This window comes from Emydura macquarii, unplaced genomic scaffold (assembly GCF_026122565.2).
Source record: "Emydura macquarii macquarii isolate MOO-44397 ecotype Brisbane River unplaced genomic scaffold, CSIRO-AGI_Emac_v2 contig_1363, whole genome shotgun sequence".
In the NCBI taxonomy this organism is placed as follows: domain Eukaryota; kingdom Metazoa; phylum Chordata; order Testudines; family Chelidae; genus Emydura; species Emydura macquarii.
This window is the reverse complement of record NW_027131500.1, coordinates 12,813,414-12,824,105: the sequence shown is the minus strand read 5'-3', so window position 1 is coordinate 12,824,105 and position 10,692 is coordinate 12,813,414.

Sequence of the window (10,692 nt, the reverse complement as noted above, 5' to 3'; positions counted from 1 at the left end):
CCAGTACACTTGTATTTTCCATTCCCTCTCTATTGCGTTAGAGGACATGTAAAGACTGTTTAATCCATTGACTGTAATGGACTCTGGTGCAGCTTTGTAGCTGCTCTGTGGTTATAAAGGGGACACAAGTGGAACCCAGAATTGGGCCTGGAAAGGTTTTGTTAAAACAAACCAAGGGAAACTTTTTTTTTATTTCATTAGAAATTCAAGCCTTTTCTACCCTGGAAGATTCTGGTGACTTGAGAACTAGTGAAATTCAGACATCACAAGAGGCAACAGCTGAGTAATTGATAAAGGAAAACATTATGAAAAACGTGATTGTGTATTCACACCTTTCAGGAAGATGTGAGAATTTACAATACACTTGCTCTGAGTCACCCAAAAAGTTCTTCAGCCACACCACATTTATAATCTAACCTTTTAAAAAAAAAAAGTGGGGGGAAATTAATACATTAAAGGTATGTATATGCTTACCTTTTAGGTTATCTTTATATACATAACAGCTTCAAAATAATTTGCAGGTCACTTAAGGAAAGGCTGGTGGGATGTGTTGAAATAGTTCTCCTTCACATTCTTCGCCCTTTCTTTGTTGGTTATTTTAGGTCCTTGGTACATTAGCATTACTCGTGAAGCACACACACAGTGGACACCATAGACTTATTAGGATAATTAGAGAAGAAACTCTTACTATGGGTTAATGGCTGTATGTTTAACCTGAGGCTAAATCTTCCTTTTATTATAGTTGGTATTCATCCAATCTTACTTGTTAGGCAATCTGTTCCAACTAGAAATTAGTTCCATGCTAGTGGACAAACTGTATAAGGAAGATAGTATTATTTTTGTTTATCCTGCTATTTATAACCTAGTAGGACTACTTGACTTACCTGTCAGTGAGACACTGCTCATCATGCTACTTTAAAAAAATGTTGGTGTCATTTCTGAGACTGTTCCAAACTTAAATGTGGATATTTACTTCTAAAGTAACTAATATTGCATGGTATTGCCCATTCCCTCTGTAGTACACTAGGAATATGTAGTGTAGAGAATACCTATAATAGCATGGCAATGATAATCAAACATCAAATAGATGTCAATAGCTTAATAATGATTACTGGATTTTTTTGTTTTTTTTTTAAGTTTTCTTTGGATTATATGATGAGCAGTGACTGGGTTCTCGTGCTCCAAAATGCCAAGAATTTTAAAATAAGTATTAGTAGCTGAAAGCCCATGTTGTTGAATGGATATAGTTCATAAAGTGAAGTGTTTTTAAAAAAAAAATGGCAAAAATGGCTGAGAAGTCAAACTGGATGGTGGCAGACCATAAATCCCAATAATGATGGAATCTGGTGACATTCTAAATACTGGCCATAAAGAACTTAAATGTACCCTAAAAGGATCTCCAAATTTCAACAAGATTGTAATAAATCTCTACTTGAAGTAACAATGCAAACAATACATTCATAATCTCTTAATGCAGTTTCACAAACTGGTATGTTACAGAGCAAGAGAATTCCTTGCCTTATTCAGTGGTTCAGCACACACAGGTTGATCAAAGCAGAATCTCAGGTTATAAAGTCCTGTAATGAGCTAGAAGATAAAGCCAAAAAGTATTGAAAACTGCTTGTCTCTCTGATGGCCTTAAAGTATAGAAAAACAAATTATGGGCTACATTTTCAAAACCTTAAATGCACTCTCAGCCTCATTTGCAGAGGCAAGAGTTTGTGGGGAGAAAACTGTGCGTAGGGAGAACCCAGTGGCTTAAAAAAATGAACCAGGAAGTTTGCCTGCCAGAAGATTCAGCCAACCAGCACAACAGCTGTGTTAAAAACAAGTCCAGTGTGGAATACAAAATTGGTTGCATGTTGCACAGTTGATGACTTTGGCATTTACAACTTATGCAGGAAATGAGATGGCATACAAAAGTAGAATTGTAGGCTCCAGTGCGAGCAGAGAGGCCAGGTTACAAGAAATTCCTGTATAGTCCTGTACCATGTTGGGCCTAACCGAAGAATGGCTCTTTCTTTGCTACTAGGAAAGAGGAGCCCATCTTTCTGCTCATTGCCAGCTGTAGGGCTGAGTAGACTGGAAAGATATTTGTCCACCAAACGGTACAAAATGTTGGGTGGTGAAAATAAGGAATCCCATGAGAAAAATGTATCTGGCACACCAAGAAGCTAATATGTCTCAGCACAGACAAATATCTCACAATACTTTATCTATCAATCTTTACTTATAATATCATGTCTAAAAATCTATCATCTAATGGGCTTTGTACATTTTTCTTCCATATATTGTTGGATTCCAATATTGTATCATGGTTCTTTATAGCTACAAAATATAAGACTTGCTAAATGTGACTTTTTTAAATTCTAATTGATACTGAGTAATACCATTTGATTGTCTTCTCAAATCATATACCTGGAGTACATGTTATGTTTCAGAAAAGCAGAAACATACAGATGTCCTGATGAAGACTTAGCAGTTAAGTGGAGAGGCATTACCAGAAGGTCTTCAATGATCTGAAACTCAAAAAAGAGACATACAAAAAGTGGAAATTAGGTCAAATTATGAAGGATAATATGAACAATATAACCATGTAGGGACAAAATTAGAAAGGCCAAGGCACACAATGAGATTATACTATCTAGAGACCATAAAAAGTAACAAGAAAACATTGTACAAATACATTGGAAGAAAGAGCAAGACCAAGGATAGGGTAGGCCTATTACTCAATGAGGGGGGAGGACAATAACAAAATGTGGAAATGGCAGTAGTGCTAAATAACATTTTTTTTCCCCCCAGAAAGGTTGGTAGCAATCAGATGTCTAACATAGTGAATGCCAGTGAAAATGAGGTAGGATTTGAGAGTAAAATAAGGAAAGAACAAGCTAAAAATTACTTGAAGAAGTTAGACGTCTTCAAGTTGGCAGGGCCTGATAAAATCCATCCTAGAATACTCAAGGAGCTGTCTGAGGAGATATAAGCCATTAGTGTTTATCTTCAAAACCTCATGGAAGATGGGAGAGATTTCAGAGAACTGGAAGAGAGCCTATACAGTGCCAATCTATAAAAAGGGGAATAAGGACAACAAGGGGAATTAAAAACAAGTCAGCTTAACTTCAGTACCCGGAAAGATAATGGAGCAAATAATCAAGCAATCAGTTTGCAAACACCTACAATATAAGGTGATAAGTAACAGTCAACATGGATTTGTCAAGAACAAATCATCTCTAACTAACCTAATAGCTTTCTTTGATAGTGTAACAAGCCTTGTGGATAGGGGGCAGCAGTAGATGTGGTATATCTTCACTTTAACAAGACTTTTGATACTATCTCATATGATCTAATAAACTAGGGAAATACATCCTAGATAGAGCTACTATAAGGTGGGTGTATAATTGGATGGAAAAACCATTCTCAGAGAATAGTGGTTCACAGACAAACTGGAGTGGGCTCCCCACAGGGATTGGTCCTAGGTCCGGTTCTGTTCAACATCTTCATACATGATTTAGATAATGTCAGAGAGTACACCTGTAAAGTTTGTGGATAACACCTAACTGGGAAGGGTTGCAAGTGCTTTGTATAATAGGATTAAAATTCAAAATTACCAGGACAAACTGGAGAGATGGTCTGAAGTAAATAGGATGAAATTCAATAAGAACAAATGCAAATTACTCCACTTAGGAAAGAACAATCAATTGGACACACACACAAAATGGGAAATGTCTGCCTAGGAAGGAGTACTGCGAAAAGAGACCTGGGGATTATATAGGATCACAAGCTAAATATGAGTTAACAGTGCAACACTTGCAAAAAATCAAACCTAATTCTGGGTATTAGCATTAGTGTCTAAGCAAGACACGAGAAGTAATTCTTCTGCTCTACTCCACCCTGATAAATCCTCTGCTGGAGTATTGTGTCCATTTCTGGGCGCCACATTTCAGGAATGATGGGGACAAACTGGAGAAAGTCCAGAGGAGAACGATAAAAATGATTAAAGGTCTAGAAAACATGACCAATGAGGAAAGATTGGAAAAAATTGGTTGATTTTTAGTCTGAAGAAGAAAAGACTGAGGGAGCAACATAACAGTTTTCAAGTACATAAAAGATTGTTACAAGAAGGAGTGTGGAAAAATTGTTCTTGTTAACCCCTGAGGATAGGCCAAGAAGCAACGGCAGTTTAGGTTGGACATTAGGAAAAACTTCCTAACTGTCAGGGTAGTTAAGCACTGGAACAAATTGCCTAGGGAGGTTGTGGAATCTCCCTCCATTGGAGATTTTTAAGAGCAGGTTAGACAAACACCTGTCAAGAATGGTCTAGTTATTAGGTAGTCCTGCTTTGAGTGCAGGGGACTAGCTGACTTCTCGAGGTCTATTCCAGTCCTACACTTCTATGATTCTATAAGCTAAAAGGGTGCTTACTGATCATGAGCAGAATTTTTCTCTAAGCAGCAAGGAAAGATGAATGTACTTGGTTCTGCATGACCCTGACAATGTGATTAATATTAATGAAAAGGATCAGGAAAGTGTCATTATCCATTTTCTTTGGCATGACAAAATACTATATTTTTGTTACTGTGAATGCCCTAAAACATGACTGCTTTGAAAGCTTTCTTGTGAACATGTCTATGCTGTTGGAGACACTAACAGAGTGGGGAAAATAACCATCTTAAATATTCGTCTGGATGAATCTCATCCCCTCCAAAAACAATTACTGTATTCCCTATAGTCCTGTTGAATAATACATAACTGCACCAAAAATAGTTCTGGTAACATCTGATGACTTCTTTATTCCTGTGAAAGATTTTTTTCTTTTTTTTTTTTACTTTAACAAATCATGATTTATATTAGTGAATATATTGTCTCAATCTCCAAGGAGTCTTTATTAAGAACTCTAGCCTCTCTGACCACATGCTTCTATGCTTATCTGTTTCCACAGTAGCACAATGACATTCCCATGAAATAGTTCATAAACACCAATTTCTCAGCAGAAGTGCTTTAATGTGGGTAGTTCTGAAAACTGTTTCTCTGAGGGATAATTAGAGAAAATTGATTGCAAAGGAATCGAGATTCAAACAAAAATGGTGGTTGATCAAGATGGCAAATGTTCATTTCCAATCTTCTGTAAACTCCACTGAGCTTTTGGGGTTTTTTTTCATTCCTGTGAGCTATTGTCCTGTACTTATTCACATTGTTACTCTTATGTGTTCTGTTCTGGCTGCTCCTTGGTAATTCCTAATAACATAGTTATACCTTGCTTTTATTAGTGTTTCTCTTGAGAAGAGAAACAACCAAATGACCAACCTGTGTCAGCGGCACTGGACAGGACAACACTTAGTAGCCTTTAGAAAAAAGTTACAGGTGGGAAAGCAACAACTCCAACTCCCCTCTACTCCTCTTAGAGATAGCAAAAGCCATCTCCTCTTCCTATCTATGAATTCTCTTTTTATAAGGTAATACTTGCAATTGTTAGTGTCTTGGAATTAGATGTGCTGACTCATTCAAATCCATGTCTGGTTAAATTAATCTTCCTTTTTAAAAAAAATAAAATTTATAAACTAAGTATTCAATATGACTAGGAATGGGTCCTGGTCACAATCTGAGGAAGAGATTCCTACGAGCTTGGGAGAGGAGATTGGATGTTTTGATGTGGATACATCCCTATATACAGTACTTGAAAACTCAAGTAGCGAGCGCAAAATACCTTTTTCCTAGCATTAGCAAAGAAAAATGTTACTGGGAAAACATTTGCCTTATTTCCTGGACATTAGTGAGAATGTGGACGTATTAAAAGATACACAAGACTTGATAACAACTTTGTTAGAGACTAAGACAAGTTCCCTGCTACATAACTCCACTCATTTCAATGGAATTATATCAGAAGGGAACTTGGACCAAAACATCTTAATTTAGACAACATATTGCCACAACATTTCATGTTCAGCAAGGGTATGATTCGTCACTGTGTCGAACTTAGCACAGTCACTTACACCTGTGCCAAATGGGTGCAGTGCTACAAAATCAGAAGGATAGAATTTAAAACCTGTTTTGCATAAGAGTAAATGACACTAGATACTGGGCAGTGGAAGTTCAGGTCCTGTGTGTCACAAAGTTGGGAATCATATCAATTCAAGTTACCAAAGAAATTAGTTCATGTGTTTCTCTTCCCAACTTAAGAAAACATTTAAACAATGGAACTTTTTAAAATAGGCGTTTACTGAGCTGGAATGGAAGCCTCTGTCAGCTTTCCCCCAAAAAAGAATACTTTCATTTGGTTAAAGTGTATGTTTCAACATGATGATGGTCTGATGGAAATATTTTGATTCCAATGCAGTACAATAGAATCATGTAGATAAATCTATTGGAAGAGGAAAATTTTGGATCTGCTGCCTAGCTCCATTATATTAGACTAGGAGTTTTCTCATGAGCTTGGATAATTCCAGAAAAGTTTGTTTGATTGAACTTCAAAGATTTATTGAAATTTTCAGAGATGTATGGGAAATGAAATATTCCTGCCCTCCACCCTTTTCTTCTCTAGATAAATCTCTTATACCTGAAGGTACTGGCCTTATTCAGTTAAATTCTCGATATTTAAACAGATGACTTTTACACATTTGGGAAGGAGGTACTGTGGTGTCATTTTTAGATCATTTCAAATTGGACTTCATACAATCTCATTCAGTCAATGAAAAAATCTGATAGTTACATCACTCATATGCTTTTATGTATCGTTCCTCTCTTTCATAAAGTATATCAGCCGGACTCAGTTGTTAAAGCCTTTTTAATATGTTCTTATCAATATTGCTAAATACTTCTGGCTTTTACTTGACTGAGATCTGCTACTACGTGTTCAACAAAATTTGCCTGTTCACTGTGGTTTGAGTTGAAGCAGAGCAGGAAAGTAAAGTACCAGGAATGTTGTTCACTACTTACAGTGACATTTTTTAGGTGTCTGAATGAGGGTTGCTAGCCATTGAAAATTTAGTAGTAGGAGCCCATTTTCAGGCTTTTACTGTAGAAAATAGTATGTAATTTTCTATCAAATGTCAGCAAAAAATGATCTAGTCATTCACTGGAGTTTCAAGCTGGGTTGGTTGAAATTTAAAACATGCTTAAAGTCAAAGGCTTGGCTCAGAGCTCAGTAGTGGGTGGTGTGCATGTGCTAAGGTTGCTTTCTGCCAGCTTTGCACTGGGCTGCTCCAAGAGGTGGCATGCCTGTCCTGAGAGCTTATCTGAGTTACAGCAGCATCCCTGGGCTGTCCTAAGTGCACCTGCACTTGTCAAATCTCTTTGCAGAACTGTGTTGCAGCCCTACACCTAATGCAGCCCTCTTGTCTTCAGCCCTGCCCATGACATGTCTCTTCCTACCCTTGTTTCACCCTCTATGACAGGGCTTGAAAGTGGCTCCTCGGAAGTCAGCCTCTCACAGCTATCTTCCACAGTACCTTCACTGAGGGAATTGTTTTCCCTCAGATGGTTCTGGCACTCTTAGAACTCCTTTATGCCAGTCTGGCTCCTTCACATGGTGTACAAGGTCTGGATCAGAACTGAGGATCTCACTGCATATGTTCAGAATAGTCATCAGAGGGCATTTTAGCTGTTCTCCAGGTAGTGTATAGTGAAAAGGGGATATGCTTCCAAAGGCTGCCAGAGGAGAGGGACCTGCCATTCAATGATGCAAGGAGAAGATGCCAGTAATCCTCATTTTAAGAAGAAAATCCCTGTATGGGGATAGAGGTTGAAAGGGGGAGTGCCTGTCGGTGGCACAGGAATTATGTGGGGCTGTGTGACAGTGGACTGGGGAGAACTTCAATAACATGTGTATGACTTCCACTCTACCCTGCCCCAGACCCACATCAGGATATGTACTAGGTGATTCAAATGAAGCCCCATCAGGCAAGAGAAGCTGTGCTAAGCTTCTCTCAGCTAATGGGCACTTTTACATTACAGTAGAACCTCAGTTATACGCACGTTGGAATGGAAGTTGTTCGTAACTCTGAAATGTTCGTAACTCTGAACAAAACGATATGGTTGTTCTTTTAAAAGTTTACAACTGAAAATTGACTAAATACAACTTTGAAACTTTACTGTGCGGAAGAAAAATGTGGTTTTCCCTTTTTGCTGTAGTTTATATTTAACAGTACAGTAGTACTTTTGTGTGTGCGCGCATGTGTCTCTGCTGCTGCCTGATTGCGTACTTCTAGTTCCAAATGAGGTGTGAGGTCAACTGGTCAGTTTGCAACACAGATGTTTGTAATTCTGAGGTTCTATTGTATTATGTATGGGGAAAATGCGTAAGTGGTGCATGCAGTGTCAATGACTGGAGCTCTGAATCTGGAATTTTCTGCTTTCCACATCCATTACCAACTTAATCCTTGCTTGGCTGCCCCAAGGCCCACAGGGCTCTTATTTCTTTGCATAATTTTTTCCTGTGTTAAGACTTATGATACTGATCAGATGTCCAGAAAAGATAACTATTAAGAGCCTTGTTAATAGCTCACTAGACTGAGGTTGTATAGGAATTTAGCAGATTTATTGTTTGTTACAGTGATAAAAAATCCCATGGAAAATGCAATCTATCAACTAGTCAAAGCAAGCAATGCACTGTCAGTGAGTGGTGGATAAAGACCAGCGCCAATAATTAAATCAAAGACAGCTATCTGAAAACTTAACAAGTTGGATAATGTGCAGCTCCTTGTAAATGAACCTTTGATTAACATTTCCCAGTTAGCTGCCAAGAACATTTACAAGGTTCATTAAGGGAGGCCATTCAGAGTAAGAATATACTGATGAGCAAATTTGAGAAAGCAGCATAGACTTTCTCTGAAAACTTTACCTTGAAAAGAGCTGCTAACACAAGTGGAATATTCTGGATGAAATCTTTTTGAAAAGATATAGCTGTGGAATATTGTCTCCAGTATCCCACCAGTACACAGAGCATATTATAAGTATCTTGTTATAAGTATCTGTGTTGGTTAAGCATTTCAAGATTTTGTTATGAAATATCCATGCCTCAATAAAGGAGACAGGCTATACTGGTGATGTAAGGACTCAAGTTATTGAAAATAGTGCCAAGTCTCTGCAGGTAGCTTTGCATATTTTTAAAAGGATGATGCCCTTTCTGAATAGAAATATACATTTTATGTCTTAAATCAACTGCTAATGAGTCTGAACAGACCAATTTTTTAAAAAGAAACATTGACAAAACAGCTAAAGGTTAATGCGTTTTCTAAACTTCAAACCTTCCACAGACTGATTACTGCCCTCATTAAAGTTTTCACATCTGACCAGCTTTGTATCGATTACTAGATGAATGTCAACATCACATCCTGGATTTACACTTAATTACAATACAGATGTAACCTTTTTCTTCTAGTTAAACTACAGAAAAATGCATTCTACATACTTGCTTCTAGAAAAATACCAGATCTCCAATGTCATTTGTTAATTACATTCTATGCCTGGTACAGCAGAGCTACATGTATTTCATTTTAACAGTATTATCTCCATGATGACAGACATACCAAAAGTTTTAGTTTCACTTTGAAAAGTGAAAATCATGAGTATTTCAGCTTCCCAAATGGAATACAGAGTCATATGGTGAATTGATTGTAGAATAAGGCCTTACACTTCGTGAGTAGTGACTTTTAACATAAACCCTGTTAAACAGTGAGTCACAAATATAACCAATTGGCCTCTCCAGAGTAGTGTAAAATTAATTAAACCTGCTTTTGCTATTATGGTTTATTTCATGAATAGAAAGAAAAATGACTTTTAAAAAAAGATTTCTGTAACGTAATAAGTTTAAAGGTACCATTCACTAATACCTCTTATAAGGCTTTATACAAAATAATGTTTGATATGTCACAAGCAAGGAATTGCCTTAATGGGGTTCTGCATGGGTACAATTGTATTCCCAAATGGATTACTTTGTAAAACTGGACATAAGAAATGGAGGATTCAGTAATCTATTCATCCCTGCACCAAAAAAGGTTAAATGTTTGGTTGACTCCACATTCTAATAGACCCCCAACTTTAACAGTGTGGCTTTCAAAATCTAAATAAGTCAATGGAAAAAAGTTTATGTTGAACATAAACATTTAAGTAGCTTAATTTTAAGACCATGTTTAAGGGCTCTGCTGAATCAGGGCCTAAATATAGAATGTCTGAAATACCCTTGAAGAAATCTGAATTTTTCCACCATTGGGATTTTATTTGCTTTCTAAGATTAATTTTTTGGAGTTAAAGCAGTCTGCAAGGAAATAATACATTTGTTCAGGATTTTTCCAAATCTGGATAAACTGGAATACAAAATTTTTACAATTTAGTATGGAAATTCTTCTTTCTGGAATTCAGAGGAGAATCTTATTTGATCTACATTCCTACTGTGTTACATGTGAAAAAAGCTATTTGGCACCTTTCAGCTTTGAGGTATCAATACTTTAAATGGCTTAGGAAGCCCCTTACATTACATGAATATTTTATAATGAACTAATAGAAAATGCATTGTTCAATATGGCTTTATAAAAAGTGTTTTAGATTGCCTACCACCATTGAGATTTTGAAGGGTAACAATCTGAATGTAATTTCTAACTCCTAGTTTGTAAAGGGAATATATGCATCATATGTCCTACAAGCTGATTTAGAGCCAGATTCTGCTACCTCATGCATGTTGAGTAGAACCTTACTCTG